The sequence below is a fragment of the Aricia agestis genome, chromosome 20 (assembly GCF_905147365.1).
Source record: "Aricia agestis chromosome 20, ilAriAges1.1, whole genome shotgun sequence".
Taxonomy (NCBI): domain Eukaryota; kingdom Metazoa; phylum Arthropoda; class Insecta; order Lepidoptera; family Lycaenidae; genus Aricia; species Aricia agestis.
In genome coordinates, this window is record NC_056425.1 from 3,621,851 (window position 1) to 3,648,167 (window position 26,317).

General features: G+C 35.2%; 1 protein-coding gene and 1 non-coding gene across 2 annotated transcripts in view; one reads left to right on the forward strand and one right to left on the reverse strand.

Moving 5' to 3' along the window:
- Positions 1-6,026: 6,026 nt before the first annotated feature.
- On the reverse strand, positions 6,027-6,145 carry LOC121737494. Its single transcript, XR_006037140.1, has one exon. It is a non-coding gene; the product is annotated as a 5S ribosomal RNA (ribosomal RNA).
- An 18,011-nt stretch (positions 6,146-24,156) lies between these two features.
- The window catches only part of LOC121737191 (probable beta-hexosaminidase fdl), a 161,569-nt gene continuing 159,408 nt past the window's right edge, over positions 24,157-26,317 (forward strand). Inside the window, exon 1 of the mRNA XM_042128787.1 lies at positions 24,157-24,482. The gene's annotated coding sequence lies outside the window, so the exon portion shown is untranslated. The remainder of the gene's footprint in view (positions 24,483-26,317) is intronic.

The following is a 26,317-nucleotide window of genomic DNA, read 5'->3' on the forward strand; positions in this document are numbered from 1 at the left end:
CGGTGTGTGCGCACTATCATTGCATCGAGTATTCGATGCACCGTTGTGGTTGCGATGAGGTCGGCCGTGGTTGCGATGTGGTCGGTATCACACAAGTGGGTGGCAACGACTCCAAAATGTGGTACGTGTGAATGGTCCAGTTCATTTACAATATGAAATATATACGCCCAACCTCGTTGTGTGGTGTGGTTGTGGTACGTGTGCGTTGGCCCTTCGAATCGCGAGTTCGACGACAAAATATAAATTTAAATTTTTGGGACTGGTACCTACCGACTTATTTGATTTATATTTTATGAGAAGTATTCTAAACATATGCTACCAAAAAGTAATATTCTGTATCAAGATTCAAGGTATACCATGGTCCCGAAGGTACTGAGAGAACTCCTGACTCTTTATAGATACACGTTTGGAAGGTTTGGCGTTGTCATAGAAGCATATCATGCTAAACTGTGCAATTTATATTCATAATCATCATCACTACCATTACACCATGCATCATCACATTATGGCCCTATTATTTGTAGTTTTCATAATCTTTAGGCTGCCTCCACACTAGCGTTTGTCCAGCGTAGGCGTTCGATGAACGTATGCACAGCGAGCTTTGCGTTGTCGCCGCTTCTTTAGTGGAACAATCGCCGCCGCGTACTGATTGTTCCTGAAGAAACTGTGTAACGTCTGCGCTGCGCTAGCGCAGTGTTTATTATTAATTCTGCAGAGGAAATGTTACGACAACGCGACGCACGCGCCGCGTTGTCGCGGCGTCTGCGCTGCGCATACGTTAACGGTTAATCGAACGCCTACGCTGGACAAACGCTAGTGTAAAGGCAGCCTTAAGATTGATACGAGGTTTTCGAGCGTTATTTATTATTATGTACAGCCTATGCGCGCGCAAACCACCACACTCTACAGCGTCTCGGTCGCGCGCTGTTCGATGCAAGTTCGAAATTTAAATTTTTAAATAAAAAATTTTAAATAGAATCGCAACTTTGAAATACAAAAATGAAGTTCATAGTGCTATGCCTGTGTGCGTGTGCGTTTGCAGTGGAGGGTCAAGACATTGAGAGCATGCAAAATATACCCAAATACGACTCACGATATGACTATCCTGAGGGAAAAGTTTTGAAAAGTAAGTAATTATATTACTTAGTTAGCAGATGTCGCCGGCAGCGATCGGTTTTTGAGAGGGAACTGTACTAACTTCTGATATAAAAACTACCCCTAAGTCCTTTACAGGAACCCCAAGTATCTCCTTATTATAACATTTAATTAGAATCTATTGAGAGGCTAAAGCGTGAAGACTAGGTAAACAAACATACTTTCGCATTTATAATATCAGTTTCAATTTTTTAATGCGGTAACTAGTAGATCGAGCATTTTTATCGACAAAAATGCATTAAGTATATTATTATATACAATGATGAAAAACTCAAAGCAGATATGTTACTACCGCGCGCGTTGTGAAGATTCAAATACGACCCAATTGGGCCGTCTGTTGTTTAGTCTGCATCGAGCGCAGTAACGAACGTGCTGCGTCTTGTCTTACCTAAATAAATTGGAAATGACGTCGTGCGTGTATCGAAAATGTACCAATTATGACTCGAAAGTAAACAAAACACATGGAATCTTTTACCACATGTCTTGATTGCAAAAAATACCTCGATTATTTACATTTTCAATTATTTTTTCGAACAATCTGGAAAAAATCGAATTTTCGTCATAGCTCAGGCGAAGAAAGAGACAGCGATACAATTCGACGTTTAAAAATAGAACTGTCTCTTTTATGTAAATGGTTTTTAACCGACTTCCAAAAAGGAGGAGGTTATATGTTCGGCTGTGGATATTTTATTTTTTTTATTTTTATTTGTGTATGTTCAACGATTACTCCGCCGTTTGTGAACTGATTTTCGAAATTTTTGTTTTGTTGTATTAGGTTTCACTCCAATTTGGTACCATGTTCACAAAAGTGACCTGATGATGGGATCCATAAGTAATCGAGGGAGCTCCTCTAAATTTATATGGAAACATATGGTGATTTTGGTTTTATAACAAGCATCCTAAGCATATGCTACCAAAACGCAAGAATTTGCACCGAGGTATATTATGGTTCCGAAGATACTAAGAGAACTCCGGATTCCTTATAAATACAAGTTTGGGGGTTTAGGCGCTGTTTTGAGAACTGAAAGCATATGCTACTATGCAAATTACATTCATCATCATCATTACCATGTCAGGGTCACCAATGTCACAAAAAATTGAACATAACAAATTCAGCCTTAACTCCAGATCGTAAGGCACACATTTGGTGTGTATTTCATCATCAGGTGTGTATTTTTTCGAAACCGGTCGTGTATTTAATTTTGTAATAAATATCTTAAAATAAAGTGGAATAAGTGCAAGGAAAGTGTATAATTATTTAATTGGTATTATCGAAGCAGCTTACTTCTCAGAAGTAATGTCAAATGTGTGCCTTACGCTATTATTTTAGTTAATAACTAGATGTCCCGCGCGGCTTCGCCCGCGTAAATTAGGAATTTTACGGAAACCGTACATTTTCCCATAAAAATAGCTCTTATGTCCCTACTCCCTTCACTTGGTCTACTCTATATCTGTGCCAAATATTGCCATAAAAATTGCTCCAGTAGTTCGTAATTTCTAATATTTCCCCCGTTTTTCCCACATTTTCCTGAGTTTCTTCGGTCGTATTAGTCTTAGCCTATAGTCTTAGTTCTTACTCGATAAATGAGCTATCTAACACTGAAATAAGTTTTTAAATCGGATCTGTAGTTCCTCCGATTCCGTTCAAGCAAACATACTCTTCAGGTTTATAATATTAGGTAGGTATAGATTTTTTTAAATTATCGCTTGACAAACTCGAGTCTCGATCTAAAAGACTATGAAAAGTACTTACCAATAACATGGTATAATATGGTAGTGATGATGATGACGATGTTGATGATGAATGTAATTTGCATAGAAGCATATGCTTTCCGTTCTTAAAACAACGCCGAAACTCCCAAACTTGTATCTATAAAGAATCAGGAGTTCTCTCAGCACCTTCTGAACCACGGTATACCAGGTATACCTCGGTTCAAAATCTTACTTGTTGGTAGCATATGCTTAGAATACTTCTCACGAAACCGAAGTCACCACATATTTCCCTATAATTTTTGAGGAGTTCCCTCGTTTACTTATGGATCCTTCATCAGATCACCACTTTTGTGAATATAATACCGAATTGGGATGATACCCTATATTTATGATGATACCCAAAAGAAAAATTTTGAAAATCGGTTAACAAACGACGGAGTAATCGTTGAACATAAGAAAACGAACATAACACCTCCCCCGTTTTGAAAGTCGGTTAAAATTGTAGCCTATGTGTTATTATGATGTTTAAGCTATATTATTGTAAAGTTTCATTAAAATCCGTTCAGTAGTTTTTGCGTGAAAGAGTAACAAACATCCATACATCTACATATACATCCATGCATCTATACATCTGTGGGATAATGCGTGGCGACGCTAAAGGAAGATCTTCCGACCGAGCGAGGTGTTATGCTCGGTCAGGCCGAAGCCCACGTGATACATTTCAGCTGTCGTATATATACCGACGCGCTCAGAAAACTTCGATAGCGCGATGCAGGAATATTAGGCGATTTGTGGGTACCGCCACACATCCAAAATTTTTCTCACCTTTTAAACCTTCCCTAGACCTCCACGAATAATTCAAGACCAAGATAAGATAAATCCGTTCAGCCGTTCTCGAGTTTTAGCGAGACTAACGAACAGCAATTGATTTTTATATATATAGATAGACTAGATGTCCCGCGCGGCTTCGCCCGCGTAAATTAGGAATTTTACAGAAACCATACATTTTCCCATACAAATAGCTATGTATACTCTCTTCACGTAGTCTACTCTATATCTGTGCCAAATATTGCTATAAAAATTGCTCCAGTAGTTCGTGACATAAACCCTTTCTAATATTTCCCCCGATTTTCCCACATTTTCCTGAGTTTCTTCGGTCGTATTAGTCTTAGCGTGATATTAGCCAATAGCCTTAATCGCCTCGATAAATGAGCTATCTAACACTGAAATAAGTTTTTAAATCGGACCTGTAGTTCCTGAGATTAGCGCGTTCAAGCAAACATACTCTTGAGGTTTATAATATTAAGTATAGATTTTTTTAAATGATCGCTCGACAAACTTGAGTCTCGATCTAAAAGACTATGAAGAGTACCAATAACAGGGTCATGATAGGCTCATAACCATTGGTCGATGCATGGTATAATATGGTAGTGATGATGAATGTAAATTGCATAGTAGCATGTGCTTTCCATTCTTAAAACAACGCCGAAACTCCCAAATTTGTTTCTATAAAGAATCAGGAGTTCTCTCAGCACCTTCCGAACCACGGTATACCAGGTAGGTATACCTTGGTGCAAAATCTTACTTATTGGTAGTATATGCTCAGAATACTTCTCACGAAACCGAAGTCACCACATGTTTCCCTATAAATTTTGAGGAGTTCCATCGACCCTAGCTGACCCGGCAGACTTCGTACTGCCTCATCGATAAATAAAAGACCTAATCTTTTGTATAAAATGATTTTAAAACAAACAAAATAATTAATAATGAAAAAGCATTTATTGAATGAAGTTTTATTATATTTTCGATACATCATGTTGCTTACTTAGAAATCAGAGTTTTCCTGAAATACTGGCTATTTATAAGGTTTAAATTTGATATTCACAGACACACACTGTGAAAATACAGTCTGTTAATAGGTCTACAGTCAAATTTATTAATTACATAAATTTATTAATTACATTTTATTCTTAACTTGTTAACTTAAGATTTATAATTTAATTTGTCTTTATTATTATTGATTTATCTTTCGATTTCTATATAGTCTTATTAAAAAAATAATCGGACAGAGTAACAACTTAAGTTAGCTAAAATAAAAAAATAATCGGACAGAGTAACAACTGAAGTTAGCTAAAATTGTGTTTATTTATGTACTATGTATTTTGAGACTATGCAATTTTGTCGCGTTCGCGATTCACTTTCACTTTTGTTGAGTTTCAGAACGCGATATTAGGTCCTCCAACGCGCACGCGAATTTGAACTTTATGCAGCGGTAATAAATTACAAATTGACTCTCCATTTTATTTAGAAAACGTTTGTATGGGAAATAGAAAAATGCTGTTTTGAGGATTTTCCCGGCAATTATTCGAATTTTTCTCACCTTTTAAACCTTCCCTAGACCTCCACGAATAATTCAAGACCAAGATAAGATAAATCCGTTCAGCCGTTCTCGAGTTTTAGCGAGACTAACGAACAGCAATTGATTTTTATATATATAGATTATGAAATTTGTAACTATTAGCTCGTAATTGCATCGTGAGTCGTGACAGCCCTACGTAACAAGTTAATAACCACCCCTAGCTCATATCTCCACATAAAAGCAATTCGCTAAATTGTAATAACCGTGTCAATGCCTTACTTAGTTTTGATGGCGAATGTAATGTACCTTCATTTTAATCAAGCCCAAAATTACCCAAGTGTTATGAATTGTTGAAAGTAAAGAATTTTATCAGGGTTTTCTTCAACAAATCCTATAAAATATTATTATTATTATTATATATATATTTTTATGAAATAAGGGGGCAAACGAGCAAACGGGTCATCTGATGGAAAGCAACTTCCGTCGCCCATGGACACTCGCAGCATCAGAAGAGCTGCAAGTGCGTTGCTGGCCTTTTAAAAGGGAATAGGGTAATAGGAGAGGGTAGGGAAGGGAAGGGAAGGGAAGGGAAGGGAATAGGATATGGGTTAGGGGATTGGGCCTCCGGTAAACTCACTCACTCGGCGAAACACAGCGCAAGCGCTGTTTCACGCCGTTTTTTGTGAGAACGTGGTATTTATCCGGTCGAGCCGGCCCATTCGTGCCGAAGCATGACTCTCCCACCACTCCCCTATTAGTAGATGGTAGTGATTCTACAAAAAAGTTTTAGCAGCAAAAAAGCCAACATCACGCGGTATTCCCAGGCGGTCACCCATCCAAGTACTAACCGCGCCCGACGTTGCTTAACTTCGGTGATCGGACGAGAACCGGTGTATTCAACGTGGTATGGACGTTGGCGATTCACTGAGCGCAAACGACTCTACAGCTGATGTCGATGTTATATATAGAGCAACATAAAATAGTCACAGACGTCACAGTATAGCAATATTAGTTCCTATGTCATATTGCTATACTGTGACGCGGTATTTCCAGGCGGTTACCCATCCAAGTACTAACCGCGTCCGACGTTGCTTAACTTCGGACGAGGACCGGTGTATTTTATCAGAGCTTTTGTTCTATTCTTGTATATATATATATATATATATATATATATATATATATATATATATATATATATATATATATATATATATATATATATATATATATATATATATATATATATATATATATATATATATATATATATATATATATATATATATATATATATATATATATATATATATATATATATATATATATATATATTTGTTCAAATTAAGTTAGTTCCAAAAACTCATAACAGATGGCGCCAAGAGTCGCCTAGATCGCGCTATCGCTTGCTCATATGTATTTCTATAAGAGGTGGTATCATATTGAATCGGGTTTTTCGATTCTTTCGATTGTTATACACGTTACACTCACCTACCAACATAGTACATACATATCAGAAACAACAGCGCCAAAACTACTGAACCGATTGTAATGAAATTTTGTACACAGATAGTCTAGAGCCTGAGAAAGGACATAGGCTACTTTTTAACTGGAGAAAAGGTTGTAAGGGGGTGAAAATGCGTAAATTTGTTCAAATTAAGTTAGTTCGAAAAACTCATAACAGATGGCGCCAAGAGTCGCCTAGATCGCGCTATCGCTTGCTCATAATATGTATTTCTATAAGAGGTGGTATCATGTAGAATCGGGTTTTTCGATTCTTTCGATTGTAATACACGTTATTAATTAATAACTACCTACCAACAAAGACATCAGAAACAAAAGCGCCAAAACTACTGAACCGATTGTAATGAAATTTTGTACACAGATAGTCTAGAGCCTGAGAAAGAATATAGGCTACTTTTTAACTGGAAAAAGGGGTTGTAAGGGGGTGAAAATGCGTAAATTTGTTCAAATTAAGTTAGTTCCAAAAACTCATAACAGTTGGTGCCAAGAGTCGCCTGGATCGCGCTATCGCTTGCTAATACGTATTTTTATAAGAGGTGGTATTAAGTTAAATTTTCGATTCTTTCGATTGTTATACACGTTATTAAATAACTCACCTACCAACATAGATATCAGAAACAACAGCCTACCAATAATAAGTTGTGTAAAGATATTATTTATCTTTTAAAGTTTGGTACTTACTTATAAAAAAGTTTAATTAAAAAATATATAAGTATATATTATGTGCACACTGCATGGCTGTTTTGTATTTTGTTTGGTATTTTGATTTAAGGGGTAGCTTTTGACACTAATTTTGTTGACACCGCGCGCTATAAACTGAAGTCCACGCGGACGAAGTCGCGGGCAACAGCTAGTGTAGTTTATATGCGTTTTAGGATAAGTACGTTTATTATAATATGGGAACTAATTTTCTGAGCAGTTATTTAAATATTTGAGATGTTATTATAATCAGTTTAAAAAAATATTGAGCAGTTATTTAATTTTATGGCGGTTGATTAATTATTGCGACTGTAAAACATGGACAGTAATAAAAAAATAATTGAGCAGTCCAATAACTGAATGAGAGATAAAAATGATGGAATGAGCGGTTCGATAACGACTTAACAGAAGGCCTACTTAACCACGGATACCGTAGGTTAGGTTAGGTTAGAACTTAGACCACAACACAGAGGGAGCCGAGCGAACGCAGCGAGCGTGCTGCGGCAGCAGCCGGGGACCGTCTTACTTTCGCTTTATAACGGTACGGAACCCTCCATGGGCGAGTTCGACTCGCACTTGGCCGATTTTATTATATTTTACCACCTCATTGTTTAAAAAGCTGCTTAAAATAAGATTTCTTACTGTTAAATTCCGATTAGTAACTGCCCACTGCACGTAACCGCTCCTTCATTAATTTTTACCGCTCATTTAATTATTTTACTGTTCAATAATGTTTTCAATGTATCCTTTTCATTATTTTTTACTACTCATTTTTGTTAACTTTACTACTAAGTTTTAACGGCTAAAGTAGTTATTAAACGTACCATTTATAATTTTTTACTTACCAAAACTGCTTTTTACAACTGCCCCTTTAAATCAGTGCCATATTATAATATTATTATCTCGCTAAGACTAATGGGAGCGAGGAAACAGAGGAAAACGTGGAAAAAACGGGGAAAATGATTTGAAAGGGCTTATCTCGCGAACTAGGAGCAATTTGTATGTTATTTGGCACACATAAAATGTAGACCACGTAAAGTATCATAGACTATTCTTTCTGGGCTAATTTGTCTGTAAAATTAATAATTTACGTGCGCCAAGCCGCGCGGAACGAGTATAAATATAGCGGATATAATTATGTATTATAATAGCGGAGTATTTAAATATTAATTATAATAATATTTTGACGTAAGGGTTCGTGTTTGGTACTACTAATATACTTAATATATTCTGTGTTCGTGTGAACTTCTTAATACATACGTCGAGAAAAATCGTTAAGTAATAATAGTGGGAGTTTGACCTCGTAATATTATTTATAAATAATGTTCATTGTTAGCGCAGTTTTATACAGGTGTAACAAAAATAAGTGATAATACTTTAGGGTATGTATGTGTTCCTTATAGAGAGTTCACTGTGAAAGTAGCAGCGCTGAAAGACCAATTTTTTTTTTCACTTTTGTATGGGCAAGCGCCCGAACGTCACGAGTTTCCCCATACAAAAGTGAAAAAAAAATTTGGTCTTTCAGCGCTGCTACTTTCACAGTGAACTCTCTATAAGGAACACATACTCACCCTAAAGTATTATCACTTATTTTTGTTACACCTTGTATACAATTGCGAATATCATGGGCTGATGTTAACATTAAGAATGTTAAAATATTTAAGTTTTCATTTCTTCGGTCCCCCCCATACAACTATGAAATTCAACATAAAAATTAATAATAACATAAAAATAAAAATATTACCATGGTCTTAAAAGGGCGACTAACCCCAAAAATCAAACATCGTCCTCTCTTTACACTCATGCCCGTCTTTCATATGCCAGGTGAAAAAGAACGACGCGGATTCATCGCCAAATTAGTTTTTTCTCAATTACTCGATAAATATACAACATTTTAAAAATCCGCTAGGTCGATCTCTCAATGATAGAATTTTACACAATGTTTTAAAATATTAACTTAATTCAATGCACGGTTATGGCAATAAATTAAAAATTAATGAAAATTAGATGCATCTTTGTGATTTTTATCTATCGAGAAAATTTTTAGATATCGTGTTTTTGCTCTGATCGAATCCTCGGAAATATAATGTAGTATCTAATTTTAGAAAATGAAATAATTCGAGGCTTATTTTCAAGTATAAAAATGAATTATAAAATCGACACTTTAGGGTTAGTCGCCCCCTTAACCAAATCAGTAGCTTAGACCCTTTCGAGAAAAAAAACATAAACATTTGTTACATGCACAAACTTATAATGCAAGTACTTATATTATAAGTTTATGGTTACATGTATCATGTCTCTGGTTATATGTTCCATCCATTTCGTTTTTAATAGGAAATATTGCACAAAGGTCGGAGCGGAGGACGCTCCTAGCACATGCAGTAAATAATCCATAAAGTTAATATACCTAGCGGAATAGAGAAACAAAGGCCTGAGCAAGCGAGATGTCACTATCAGTAACACTGCGTGGTAAAAAGAGACGAGTGATACAAGACAGCAGCACAATTTCTTGACGTTCAGTCGGCACGTGCCGCACGTTGACAATTTAATCTCATAGAAATCATGTTCAATCATGCTTGTGTATATGTACACATACATATTTTTACACAGATGTAAACGAATTTCGGTTTCGTTTGACAGCTCGAAATTGTTGCTCTATTCCGCTAGGTAGGTATATTAACTTTATGAAATAATCCGATCAAAATCCGAAATGTTGCATACGTCTGAATATTGACAGAAACGTTGTCAAATGTTGAACAAACCGACAAACTACTTTTTAGGGTTCCGTAGCCAAAATGGCAAAAAACGGAACCCTTGTAGATTCGTCATGTCTGTCTGTCTGTCTGTCTGTCTGTCCGTCCGTATGTCACAGCCACTTTTCTCCGAAACTATAAGAGCTATACTATTGAAACTTGGTAAGTAGATGTAGTCTGTGAACCGCATTAAGATTTTGATACAAAAATGGAAAAAATATCAAAAAATTTAGGGGTCCCCATAGGTACAACTAAAACAAAAAGAATTTTTTTCGTCTAACCTATGCGTGTGGGGTATCTATGGATAGGTCTTTAAAAATCATATTGAGGTTTTTAATATTATTTTTTTCTAACCTGAATAGTTTGCGAGAGAGACTCTTCCAAAGTGGTAAAATGTGTGTCCCCCCCTCCTCTAACTTCTAAAGTAGGGGCATGATAATTCTAAAAAACTTTATGATGTACATTACTATAAAAACTACCAACGAAAATTGGTTTGAACGAGATCTAGCAAGTAGTTTTTTTTATACGTCATAAATGGTAAACCTTAATTTAACTTTCATTAAATCAACTGCTGAAATATAAAAATAACTCAAAAACCTTTTAATTTCATTGAAATAAACCTTATTGCTGCTGCGGAACCCTTCATGGGCGAGTCCTTGGCCGCTTTTTTTGAAGTTTTGGCCAATCATGAGAACTAGAGATCGCCCAATGGTCGAAATTCGACCTTAGCTTCAACGACAATAGGACTACTATTTATCTTACTACTTATAATTTTTTTCAACTCTTGTCTCTGGGACTTACTTAGATGATCTCAGACTGGCCGTGGCATTGTCTCATAGTATCTTAGGCCGTGTTCGTCGGCGTATTTTTGGACAAACCTTTTATTGCGCATGTCCAAAAGATGTCATGGCAACGGCATAACAAGTTGCTGGTCAAGTCGTAAGCAACGTCTTAATTGTTTATACATGATTAAAATAATAAAAGCTAAACATAAATACATAAGCCTAAATTGTCTAACAGCCGCACAAATAATTTATTTAACACTATGATAGTGTTTGATTATTTTATTTTGGAAAATATGGATATGGATCACTTGGAAAAATTTAAAAATTTAATTGTTTTTTTTTATGAAATAAGAGGGCAAACGAGCAAACGGGTCACCTGATGGAAAGCAACTTCTGTCACCCATGGACACTCGCAGCATCAGAAGAGATGCAGCTGCCGGCCTGTTAAGAGGGAATAGGGTAACAGGGGAGGGTAGGGATGGGAAGGGAAGGGAATAGGGGAAGGTAGGGAAGGGAATAGGGTAGGGGATTGGGCCTCCGGTAAACTCACTCACTCTGTGAAACACAGCGCAAGCGCTGTTTCACGCAGGTTTTCTGTGAGAGCGTGGTATTTCTCTGGTCGAGCCGGCCCATTCGTGCCGAAGCATGGCTCTCCCACTAGGTTTGTTCGTTGCAACGCCACCAACAAATAGCAATTGGGTTAAATGTCAAGTCGTAAACAGTTGTCGTTGCCATGGCATGACATGATTTGGACATGCGCAATAACTAGGTTTTGCAGCGAATGCGCAAAAAATTACGCCGACGAACACGGCCTTAGATTCATTAAAAAACTATAATCCATTTTCAATTTGTCAACTTGTTGTCAACAGACTTCAACCATAAATAAAAGAGTATAATTCGTATGTCACTCAAAAATCTGTCATTTCTCATGTGTGTGTGTTGTAGTGTGTGTAATGTTTTATTTGTTAAAAATATGTATGCAATAAAAACATAATTAATTTCAAAATAATATCAGCTCGATGCACTCCCCATATAAACTATAACTGTGAAAAATTTCATGCACCTACGTTTCCCCATTTTTCGTAAAAAGGGTTACAAAGTTTCTCGTTCGCGTATTAATATTATTATGATGCCTTATTTATTATGAATATCAGTGGCAGCCTTTTGCAAGGCCCTTGCGGCAAGTCTTTGCGAGGCCCTTTGGCCGTCTGTCTACCGACGCTGACACTGGAACCTCACCGCAAAAAATTCAAATAAAATGCCACTTTATGACACTTTGCTTGAAGCGAGGCCCCTGTAAGAGCGAGGCCCTAGGCGATTGCCCTGTTCGCCACCCCCTAAGGCCGCCACTGAGGAAATGGAATGGCTAAAGGGGAACGAAGCTGTAATAATGTTGGATGCAAGTATTGGAATCGGAATTAATATTCATTTTTTTACCTTTATCTCTACCTCTATGTCCTCTCTAATCCTTAAATCAGGAAATATTCCCTAGTAGATGATTTCCTTTAAGCTCAATTTAAAAATATTTATTTACGAACATAATAAAATAAAAATATAACTATTAATAACAATGTTTTTTTCGTCAAATAATTTGTAAGTCCAATATGTTTCCTGTATGTACCATCGAGGAAGTTGATTCCTATGCAATTGAGAGACCAACGTTATTTGGTCGAATATGTCAATTCAATGTTAATTGTGATCTGTCAGCTGGGTTTGACGTAACGCAACCAAACTACTTAGGTCCCCGATTTGCATAGGAATCGACTTCTCTGATAGTACATTTTTATGTATGCAGGAACTAAATCAACTTATTTGCATATTGAACACGATCATATATTCAGCTTTTCTATTTATAGCCTTAAAGTTAATAAAATATAATTATCGTGTCACAACTCACAATGTTAGTTACCGTACTCCTCAAAAACGGCCTTACTCATTTTTTACTAGATTTTATATACATATTCAGCAGGTCTGAGAATTGGCTACTGGCTACTTTTTATATTGATAAACTGTGCATTTGTCGAATAAATAATAGTAAATTATTACAACTCGAGACTGACGGCGACCATTGTTTGTGCGACGGGATAGCGATGGACGTTGCCATGGTGACATACTTATTTTGTCACTTCAATAAAATAGTATGGGTGAAATACTTTATATGGCCAAACAACATTTGTCGGGACAGCTAGTTTTTAGGGTTCCATACGTCGGTCGGGACGGGACCCTATTACTGAGACTTCGATGTCTGTCCGTCTGTCCGTCTGTCTCAAGAACTGCTATAGCTAGACTTCTGAAATTTTCTCAGATTATGTATTTCTGTTGCCGCTATAATAACAAATACTAAAAAAAAATATATTTAAGGGGGGCTCCCATACAACAAACATGATTTTTTTGCCTATTTTGGTCGTCATCAGTAATGGTAGCGGCTAGACACACTAATTACTCACAGTATTATTAATTATATTTGTACGTTAATAATCTATACATCTATACATATAAATAAAATTGAAGTGTCTGTTTGTAATATTGAAAGAACCGTTACTCACTACATGCATATGTATGTACTTACGATACATATACCAAAATAGCATTTTTTACAATTTTTGTCTGTCTGTATGTCTGTCTGTTTGTTCCGGCTAATCTTCGAAACGGCTGGGGCGATTGTGACGGAACTTTTTTTGGCAGATAGCTGATGTAACTTAGGCTACTTTTTAACTGACTTTCAATAAAGGAGGAGGATATTTTTTTTATAAGTATATGTTTTGTTTGAAAAAATCTCTCTTTTTTATTATCTTCGTTATCACATTTTGCTGACGCGGACGAAGTCGCGGGCAACAGCTAGTTAATAATAAAATTAAAATAAAATAAATATTTAAGGCTACCATACAACGTGACTTTTTTTGCCTATTTTTCTCGTAATCAATAATGGTAGCAGCTATGTACAGCTAAATACTCACAATATACGTGGGAGAGCCATGCTTCGGCACGAATGGGCTGGCTCGACCGGAGAAATACCACGCTCTCACAGAAAACCGGTGTGAAACAGCGCTTGCGCTGTGTTTCGCTGAGTGAGTGAGTTTGCCGGAGGCCCAATCCCCTACCCTATTCCCTTTCCTACCCTTCCTATTCCCTTCCCTTCCCATCCCTACCCTCCCCTATTACCCTATTCCCTCTTAAAAGGCCGGCAACGCACCTGCAGCTCTTCTGATGCTGCGAGTGTCCATGGGCGACGGAAGTTGCTGTCCATCATGTGACCCGTTTGCTCGTTTGCCCCCTTATTTCATAAAAAAAAAACAATATTATTAATTATATTTGTACTACAATAATAAAATAAATATTTAAGATAACACAATTTATTGCCAACTTTCGCTCAATAACGGTACGGAACCCTATGTGCGCGAGTCCGACTGTTTTTAGTATTTGACTCGCACTTGGCCGATTTTATTTATAACTGAGCCAAAGCCAAAAGAAAGAGTCTTAATCTTAAAATTTGAACCTACAAAGTATAAAATGTGATAAAAGAAAATAAAATAGAGAGAAATTTTCCCCTTCCTTACCCAAATAGTAAAAATGGGATCTTGTTAAGTAGTTGATCTGATCACTTTTCATGAACCTAAAGTTGTAGATAAAAACGCTAATACTATATAGAAAATCTTAAGGATAACGAATAAGAGTAAAAATATTATTTAAATAATATTTTTACTCTTATTAGTTATCCTTAAGAATTTTAAACAAAAATTGAAACCGACTTCCAAGGTGAAGACAATAGTAATTTTCTTAAATGAACTAAAAAGTATTAATTAATAATTCATATTCTGTATATTTCTGTTCTCAATCTTCATAATTTGAAATCGGTATCAGTCATATTAGTTGCAGTTATATTTTGTCATAGAACTGGCGATTAGGTCGTTACCGACTTCAAAATAATGAAGATTGAGAACAGAAATACTGAGTACAGAATATGAATTATTTAATACTTTTTAATTTATTAAAAAGGCTCAACATTTGGGTATTAATGGTAATCTCCTCCGTTGGTTGTCATCTTATCTTCGCAATAGAACGCAATTGGTGGCCTTAAGAGGTTTTAACTCGATACCTATTGCAGTGACATCTGGAGTACCTCAAGGATCCAATCTTTGTTGTTTCTTTTGTTTATTGATGATTTGCTTTATATTATAATGAGTGAAATATGTTTGGCATATGCATACGCATCAAATGTATAAATGATTGTTTGATTTACAGAAAGATATCAACTCTCACGTTCATTGGTGTAAAAAAATCACATGTCGCTTAATATTGAAAAATGCAATGTTATATAATTTACCAAGAGCATAAAGGCTTTATCACATAATTATACCATTGATGACACCGCAATGACACGTACTACAGTAGTGCGTGACTTAGGAGTCATGTCTGATTCAGATCTGATCTGATTGCTTTTGCTGTCATTTATTATTCGAACTGCCGGACCGTTCAAAAGTACTAAACATGGAATAAGTGTGGTCCCCAATAACACATACACATTGACAGGATCGAGTCTATACAGCGTCGTTTTTTAAGATCACTGTGTACTGGATGTGGGATCGGATGGATTAAGTCTATCCTCGTATACGAGGACAGACTTAATAAATTCTCCTTAAAGAGTCTTGAAGGCCGCAGACAGAAGTTGGACTTATTTAATTTACACAAAATAATTAACGGAACCGTGGACATAGAGATTTTGAATCAGATATCGGTTAAAATCCAGATCCGTTGCAATCCGTTCGTATACCTCATCTTTTTAACATCCCTAAATTATGTATAAAAACAATGTAGCTAAGAATAATCCTGTTCAAAGAATGCTCTCTCTCTTGACTGCTAAGTTTAAGTTACTCCAAATCAAAGGAAATGACATATTTGACATTTTTAATTCCATCGAGCCGGTACGAAGCGAGCCTTCGAGCTGTCAGATTTGGCGGTCCACACGGTGGTTATTGCTCGATTTGGAGTAAAACTATCGAGCAAAACCGTATGTCAGTACTTAGCATATAATAAATAGTATTTGCTCAGATTTTGACATGTTCCATAGTAATCTGTACCTACTCATTGAAAAAGACATATTAAAATATAACTACAGATCGCCCAATGGTCGAAATTCGACCTTAGTTTCAACAACATTAAGACTACTATGGTCTATATTTTGTAAAAAAGATTGATTTATTTTCGTAGACTTTGTGTACACATTTTTTTTCTGATTTAAATTTTTGAGCCTGTTTTGTTTTAATCGCACGCCGATCGCACGCGCACCATCAGTGCTCATCGCCCAAGATGTACGAAATTCCAGGAAGCGTTTTAGAATACCGCGTAGCGGCAAACGCTGATATTTCATACATTTCGGTGTGAGCACTGACGGTTAACGAGTCGTCAGCGCAACATTAAAATCTGCTAAATATCAGCTGAGAGAAATCACTTTATCTAGAAACATCTAGATATTTGCAATATGTAACATCCATGTATTTCTGCAATATTTCCATATTATGTGGAGTCCAATTTTACGACGATGCAATCGCGATTTTATTGCATTTTAAATGACTTATCTTTCAAATTAAAGACAATTATTATTAGGTTAATCGGATAACTTATCTGGTAAATCTGGTAAACCTTTGGATTATTCTAGCTCATCTCCTTTTTAACCGAATTCCAATAAGGAGGAGATTTCTCAATTCGACTGTGTATATTATTATGTTGCTTGTTTCAGGTTACGATCTGCCCGCGCCCAATCGGGTTCCCCGCAACGTGGCTACAGCAGCAACGGCGGCAACAGCAGCAACCGCGGCAACAGCAGCGACCGCGGCAACAGCAGCAACAGCAGCAACCGCCGCAACAGCAGCAACCGCGGCAACAGCAGCAACCGCCGCAACAGCGGCAACCGCGGCGCCACCACGACCGTATTGGATACATGAATTTAATAAGTAGATGTTTCTCAGTAAAAGGAATATTTCAGCCACAATGACACCATTAGTTAAAAAAATCAAAATTTGTCATCGCTCTCTTGTAATTTTGTAACCCCATGAAGATTAAAGTGTTTTTGTGTTATCAAGAAATCTACTCGAATTTTTATTGAAAAAAATACTTCCTAATCCCTTCTTTTATCATTGGCCTAATCTGAACATGTTAAGACCGGGCTGGGAAAAATAGCCCGCTATCCTCCAATTGAGATATTATAATGATTCCATGAATCGTGCCTGCATGAATTATTGTACTTTGCGCTGCAGCTAATAGTAAACAATATCGCGTATATTTGCCCAGCATTATAGCACGAAAGTAAAGGTTGATACTCGTTAGTCCCAAAAATGTTTTTGATGATTATTTAAAAATTAAATAAAATAGCTACTCATATATTTTCCTTTAGCCATTATTGTATAAAGTGTGTGATTGTAGTACTGCAAGTTATTTAATGATAGTAACTCAATCAGTATAACAGATATTTGTTGAAAATCCCAGAAATATTCATAATTTCGAAAAATAAAACTTTTGAAGAAAGTGAATCGTATTTTCCGTTAGGCAAATATCAGATAAATATCACCTTGCCGTGGGAGAACCATGCTTCGGCATGAGTTTACCGGAGGCCCAATCCCCTACCCTTTTCCCTCCCTTCCCTACCCTCTCCTATTTCCTTCCCTACCCTCCCCTATTCCCTCTTAATAAAAGGCCGGCAACGCACCTGCAGCTCTTCTGATGCTGCTAGTGTCCATGGGCGATGGAAGTTGTTTTCCATTAGTTGATCCGTTTGCTCGTTTGCCCCCTTATTTCATAAAAAAATATCCAATCTATCCGAGTTCTACTTCAGCGTACTTATTCTCTGCACTATGTCGGTGACTTGAGTTCTTTTACGAATTATTTTATTTCAAAGCTTATCCGCCAAAGAAACACCGAGCATAGCGCGCTCCATAGCACGCTGAGCAACGGAAAACTTATGAGTTAGCACTTAGCCCTGCAGTAAAAGGCCAGGTCCCGCCCCGTAGGTCATAACGAGAAGCACGCATTGATCAAAGACTTTCGTCTTCAAGCTCTGCGGAATTCGCGACATGATAATGTGGCTTAACTTCCTAAATGCTGCCCAACCCAACTGTATCCTCTTATCGGTTTCTCTCTTGAAGTTATGTCTACCTTATACCTACCTGCAGTATGTGCCCCAAATATACATACTGTGTTACGACTTCGAGAAAGGCACCGGTAACTGCAACCGGGTTATCTAGTATTTTTTTTTATGAAATAAGGGGGCAAACGAGCAAACGGGTCACCTGATGGAAAGCAACTTCCGTCGCCCATGGACACACGAAACATCAGAAGAGCTGCAGGTGCGTTGCCGGACTTTTAAGAGGGAATAGGGTAATAGGGGAGGGTAGGGAAGGGAATAGGGAAGGCAAGGGTGGGGAATTGGGCCTCATCATCAGGCTATTATAAAAAATACGTCGCAAAATCTTGATACTCCAGGAGACAGGCTTCGCACCTTACTGCACTTTTTTACTTCACTTTCACCATTTTCGTGACCGATGTCTTTCATAACATCCGTTGTTCAGTTGAGCGTACTTGTTATGCATCCAGGTTGATTCTGTGGAAACTAGCACGATCATAAATAAAATAAATGGGTAAAATATATTTTCATTCAAAATGGGTATCATGATACACTTTTCGTAGAAAGAACGATGAAACTACCGATTTGGGAACTGACCCGGCGAGAAGAACCAGCGTAAGGAACTCGCACGGGGCCATCTTTTCACTAAAAAAAATGGAAAATTACAATTTTAAAATAAAATAATATAAGATCACAAACAAATGCTTTTTTACGTGACATGATGGGCATTTCTTATAGAAACATAGAGTTAAATGTAACCTATTCGATGCTGCTTCTTTAGTCTTCTTCTTCATCATCTTATATCTTTAATTTTTTAGCAATTCTTGTATATATATAATTGGAATCTCGGAATCGGCTCCAACGATTTTCATGAAATTTTGTATATAGGGAGTTTCGGGGGCGATAAATCGATGTAGCTAGGAATCATTTTTAGAAAATGTCATTTTATTCGTGTTTTATCGAATACCGAGCGAAGCTCGGTCAAATAGCTAGTATAATATTAATATGTACATTGTTCGAATAAACACCCTAGGGTATTAATATTATACAACATTATATTGTAACACCCTGTATAATTTTAAAATGTTTTTTACTAAAAAAATTAAGATAAAAACTTTGTTGATATACTTATATCTTACTTACCTAAGTATAAAAGTTTACCATTTTAGGAAGTCGAAACGCGTTGATGTCTTTTATATCAAATTTCCTTTAATTTTGTCTTTTCTCGTTTTACCTTTTTTCTGGATTTTAATTTATTTTTCTAAAGCAGCCATTATATTATATGATGAAACAGAACAACACTATTTTTCGTGCACTATATTCAGAAATAAATATAAATTTTAACAAATTACACGATTAAAATTTATAATTATTTCTGAATATAGTGGAAAAAGTGCACGAAAAATAGTGTTTTATTAGTGTTCAACATGAATTTCCACCAAGAACCAATAGTACAATCAATTACATATTATATAAAGTTAAGTTACAGTCAGCCCCGGATCTTTGGGGGGGGCAAGCCGAGGCCTGTGCCCCGGGCGGCAAATTCAGGGGGCGGTCAATTTTTCAGTTTTTGCCCCGCCTTATAAAAATTTAAGATCCGGGGCTGGTTACAGTGCTCCCAAAGTGATAATGCGCATGGAAATTTTCGTAATTTTTCAGCAACGATCGTATTTCCCGAGCGTTTACTAATAAACGCTGTATAAGCTTTGAATAGTTATACAGTGTTTTGTTTCCTTCAATTCAATTAAAAATGTCACTTGTGTGACACGAACAAAACACTGTTTATCATATTCAAAGCTTATACGACGTTTATTAGTAAGAGGGTATTAGTATACCATTTTGTGCTTATTTTCATACAAGTAGTGTGCGTTTATTTTCTTGAATATTTCTATTTATCGATTATTTCGAAGCACATTATGATACAGGAAAGAAAGTCAAGTAAAACTATAAGCAAAGAGAATGTCATACTACGTAACAACTGTAAGTCAGTACCGTACGGTCTGCGAAATAGGGGCAGATGACGTTGATATTATAAGTATAAGTGGTACTGTATTCCTGTGCGTTAACTAGATGGCGTTTTTGAGAATAAACAATGACATCTACCGGACATTTAAATAAATTTTATAACAATTCCACAGAAGTGTCGTTGTTAGTATTCCCGGGAGTCAATAGATGGCGTGTTTTTTTATAATTTCGTTCCATCCGGGTGTTCCTTGATACCTCTCAAGAGTCAAGTTTTAAAATGTTTTAAATACCTACCTAGACCAGCCCCTCTATCATGAGCTCTTAAAGCCAGCCAGAATACTGACTGGCTCGCATTTTGGTACCATGACCTCTATTTTCCAGCCAGTCAGTGGTCACGTGACACAAAACTCACTTCTCCATACGGAGTAATAATTTCGTACAATAGTAACATAGAATATCATTGATTTCGTACCTATCATGACAACACTTCTGCTTTTACGTCAAATACAGCAATTCAATAAACACCAACCAACGAGTAGCTTTTACTGAATAGTTTACATTTTAGTAATTTTATTTATTAATATTACATACTTTTTAGTCTTAAATTATATTGCTATTTAGTTGGTTAGTTACTTAATAAGTTATATTTTAGTCTATAGCATATATTTTAGTGAAAATAATTCGTTATTAAAACCAAAAAACTAAACATTCGAAGTGTCCAAATTTTTGAAAAACGATCTCAAGTTAATCACGAAGTGATACATAAGTAAAGACGTAGAGACCTTAGTAATCCATTTAGTGTTAGTGAGGTTTCAGAATAATAACATAAGTGAGAGTAATGTCTAGTCAACAATAAGGTTTGCATTTGTGCGATGAGCTAAGACTGCATTGATTTAGTACACAAGAAACACATACAAGGTATAAGGAACACAAGTGTTGTGTATAATTACTTACTGTAAAACAAGTATGAATTTTCACCAAAAACCTACAGGTACAATCTTATAGTTGCATTGTAGGTTTTTGTGTTATTTCACAAACTATTTCCTTGTAAATCTGAAGTATTATTGGTATATGCATGATAAACACTGCACCAAAGAGGTAAATTCAATATTACTTACTTTTAACAAGAATTTTCAGAACACAACCTTTTAAACTTTAGATGTATGTATAACATGCTCCGGATAAACATTGACACACCTAAACTACTAGAAAAGTTAAATAATTGATAATATCATAGAATCCCAATTAGCTAAATTCTCATATGAGCACTTTTTCATTTAAGTATAACTTCTTCTCTTGACTACAATATGGTATTATATGATGGGAATAGTGTAAATCACTAAATTTTACTCAAAAACAAAAACCTACATTATAGTACTTTTCCAAAAAAGACTTAAGTACTTAATGTTAATTGCATAACAAACATATGGAACTTATTGTTCATAAAACATAATATTATCATAGGAACATATATTATTATGTATTACCAAAAATACTTTTGTACTTAAGTACCTCAATAATAATAATAAGTATTAGTTTTATATTAAATTAAAATTTAAAATACATGAGGACTTACTATGTACTTGTATGTGTCTTAGGAACCTATCTTAGGAGCATTTCGTACAATCTTTTGATTGCAGTAGGTCTTTGTGTTATTTCACAAACTATTTCCTTGTAAACCATGCATGATAAACGCTGCACCAAAGAGGTAAATTCAAAGGTATTACTTTCTCAATAACAAGAATTTTGAGAACACAACCTTTGAAACTTAAGATTCATGTATATTCACGAATAAATATTGACACACACACATACACCTAAACTACTAGAAATGTTAAATCATTGATAATATAAAATCCAAATTAGCTAAATTCTCATATGCACTTTTTCATTTATAACTTCTCTTGACTACAATATGATATAATATACAATGGGAATAGTCACTAAAACTCAAAAATATAATCCTACATTACTTATAGTACTTTTTCCAAAAATTGCATAACAAACATACTTATTGTTCATAAAACATAATATTTTCATTGGAACTTATATTATTATTACCAAAAATACTTTTGTACCTCAATAATAATAATATTAGTTTTATATTATTACATTTAAAATTTAAAATACATGAGGACTTACTAAAGTCCTCATGTATTTTTAAAAAGATGTGGTCGTTTTAGGGACCTATCAGACAGAGTGGTCATGCGTTGAAGCATTTGCGTTGGAGCAGTCAGTGTGTGACTGAGGAGCAATTCTGACACATTCAGAACTCCTACTGTGTGAGTATATATGGTATATAGAGATACTCACACGGGAGGCATTCTACAACATAATACAACACAAAGAACACAAAACCCTTGACCGCTCTCTGTCTGAGATAACCCAGGCAATTTCCCATAGTTGCAACTTGCAATGCAGTTTCTAATAATTGTTATTGGTTTGCCAAATAAAAGTCTGAAATTATAATATTGTTTTTATCTTTCATCAAAAGTTTGTATTTGAACTCCTTTAATAATAATAAATTAATATTTACACAAGGGATGTTTGATTCATCTTCTTTGATTTTAAGTGACAAGACCTTGTTTAAGATTTCCGCTGTATAAATATGTTTATAAGGATAATATAAAAGAGATTTAACACTTGCCTATCTGATACTAGGTTGATAATAAGGTGTAAGACAAATATAGTACCTATTGATGAAAGCTGTGTATGAATATGTATCTAAGGTAGGTATATTTAAGTGAGAAAATAAATGAAAAAACATTTAAAAACGAGTATTTATTAAATTTCTTTTAATTAAAGCTTTTGAGTGAATATATATTATCTTCCTAGGACTTCGTCATCATTACACTTGCAATTCTTTATTATAAAATGTAGTACTTATAGTATCTCAGTGTTAGCAATCATCCTTTATCCTGAAAAATATTTGGTTCAGCGTACACAGTACTAATAATGTAAAATGCCTTACAAGGCACGAAAAGGGGATGATTAAACTTATAAATTGCCTGTTTATGTTACAATAATACCTATTTGAAAGCTCAAAAAAACGTAGGTGTTCAAGAATGAGTTCAAGTTCAACAAACTATGTTCAACTCATGACATCAACTCTGTTGTAATGCATGTAATTGTAATCCACAAGTTTGATGCATTTCTAAGACTTTTTTATGGTAGATTATTTAGCGTAGGTATCAAATAGGTATAGGATATAATAAACTTATCAATTTCTTGCGTAAAACAATCTCTATAAACTTAAATTATCAATATCTAATTATCTTTTTTTTGTCTCCTTCTTCTTCTTTTTTTTAATTGCCGACTCAGTTAGTTGCCAATGTCAGAGAATTCTTTCTCCTCTAGATCGCCATGCTTGTGATAATATAAACATGAAGGAGTGTTATTTTCTCAGTGTTTTCATAAAGGGCTTATAAAATACCAAAAAAATATAAATAAAACCATTTACACATTTATAATAATTACCTTTAAATACAATAAATCGGTGCAAAAGTAACTATTCCTACATTGACCACGTTATATATTAGAAAATAGTATATTTTATAATAAAAATATCAATCTTTTTTAAACTATATTTTCATCTTGATTTACAATTTTTCCGTTAGTCATTATGGCTAAGCCATTTCAATTCCTAAAAAAAAAACAATTCCGTGAGTCAAATTTGACGTTCGTGTTTGACATTTCTTAATCCAGTTCAGAGACAAATATTACAGGTTAAAACCATTCAGAAGTAAAAGTGGATATGATTCCGAAACAGAACCACTCACTTTACAACTGTTTACATACCTGCGCGGATTAGCTCAGGTTTTGACAAAGTTAGTGATAGAGGCCCAGGGAGCGGACCGCGGTCCGAAACTGAGGACATTGTTATTATACTCTATAAAAAGACAAAGGCGAAGAATAGAGCTCAATGTCTTCTTCTTCTTCTTTTATTTACGGCAAACCATCGCTTTTTGCGACATTCTGCCAGTGTCAAGTAAAAAGAGCTCAATGTCAAAGCGTCAGACGTCATGCAAATTGTCAATTACCTGATCGCAGTGCGCAAATGTCACTTGTCACTTGTCAGTGGCGTACCTACTTGTTTTGATGGAACTTTTCGTAAATACTCTCAAAATTATTATTGTAAAATTAATTTTTAAATCAAAAGTGTCGCGTTTATTAACATATGGTATCAATCATATTTTAATTTACCACTAGTGTAAGATAATTAATTGCAGTTTAGTTCATCGTGGCAGTGCAGTGTTGTAATCAAGCGATCTTGATTCAGTGAATTTAAGCTTTATCTTATTGCTGTGCCATAATTACGTAGGACACTAAGAATTTGTGGTCAAAAGTGTGTGTTTTCTTTAAAAATATACCACATTAAAGGAGCACCGTTCGAGAAAAACAAAATCATAATTTTGGTAAGTCAACTCATATTTTTTAGTCAAAAACGTAAAATAAGTACAACATATTTCAAGAAAAATATAGCTTTTCTTATCATTACCTAAATTTGATAAATTAGAAGTAGCCAATAGTAGAATGTAAAATAAACTGATGCCACAAGTGACGAAAAATATTCACTTAAGCAATGCATGGTAGGTATTTACTATTTATCATAATACTATGTTAACCGATTTTAAATTATTTCGGCTTTTTTTAGGTGATTATGTTGAAGTCAGTTATTTTCTTGTACAAGGTAAAATAATGGTAATGGAGTGCAAGATATATTTTGTTAATAATAATTTAAGTAAGTACATAATTAATTCAATTTTAAATATTCATCCATGTTTAATAAAATGCAAAGTAATACTTAATGAAAGAAATGTATGTAAAATGAGATTGTTTAAGGGAACCATGATAATATTAAAATATTTTTTTAATTAATACCTTTAATAAGTTGTGTATGGAAAACTATTGCTGATTGAAATCAGTATTGTGTGAGTGTCAGCAGGCGCTGTCCGAAGGGGGGGTCACGGGGGACAAATATTATAAGGGAATTTCTAGCTATCCCCTCAACACCACTGCGTCCGACCTTAGACAGCTGTCAACCCAGAACCGTCCGAGGGTGCAGATAAAAAAAAATATTAGTATAGTGACTAGTGAGTGACCCCCCCCGAAATTTCAGGCTGCGACCGCACCTGAGTGTCAGTGGTGTTTAACTATAACATGCGGGGCCCGTGGCAAATTGATGGGGCCCTATCAGTAAAAATTGTCACATTAATAATAAAACAACAAGTATAAAAAAATTATGACCTCACGGCCTCTAGGGCCGGGGCCCTTTTGGGTCAGGGCCCAAGGTATTTTCCCAGCCCTGCAACCCTGTACTTATGCCACCGGTGAGTGTGCATTGTCCCTTAATTCCATTATCTTATTAAAACATTATCAACAATCATCTGCTGCATTGGTTTTAGCACATTTAGGGCCTGTTTCACCACTTCCTGATGAGGCTATCCACCAATTAACTTGACTGATCAAGTATGGAGAATCTGTCAAAAAAGTTGTGAATAGCCTATTCTTCCTTTATCAGAAAGTGGTGAAACAGGCCCTTAAAATAAAAGAACTGCATTAGTTTTATAATCGGTTTGGGAAAAAATTGTATCTGGACTAGGTTCTTAATTATAATTTAATGAAAAAAATATTAAAAAAAATCCTTTATTGGAATTTTCATACAGTTATTTACATGCCGAAGGTAAAAACATGGTCTTATTGTTTGAAACTGTTCTGGTATTTCTGTAAAGTTCTCACTGGTTTGACATCAACAATTGTCTTAAATTATCATACTCATTCCCACGGAGTTGCTTAATCTTTAGCACCATACTTTCACAATAATAAGAAAGTATTAAAAGTTAGTGCATTGAAAATGTTTCTTTTTATAATACAGATTTCTCAAGTCATCTAGCTTGCCACTCCTTTGCGCCAAAATTCGACTATCGCGCGAGAACTGTACAGGAAAATATTTTCAACGTAATGTTTTCATGTAATTTGCATAATTTTTTTTGTGACAATATTAAGTATAGTCACTTTAAATTCATATAGTAGCAATTTTAACATTTCCTTTGTTGAAGCTACAGGATGTTAAATATTTAGTAATCTATTAACTGTAATCACTATGCATAGAGTTAATGTAGAATTGTCAAAATATATATTATGTTGTTGATTGTTATCAATAAGTCATTTTTTGAGTTCAACATTTTTTTTTATGTTTAATTATGTTGCATTATGCTTTCTTTGCCTTTATGTGGAGATTCTGAAGTAT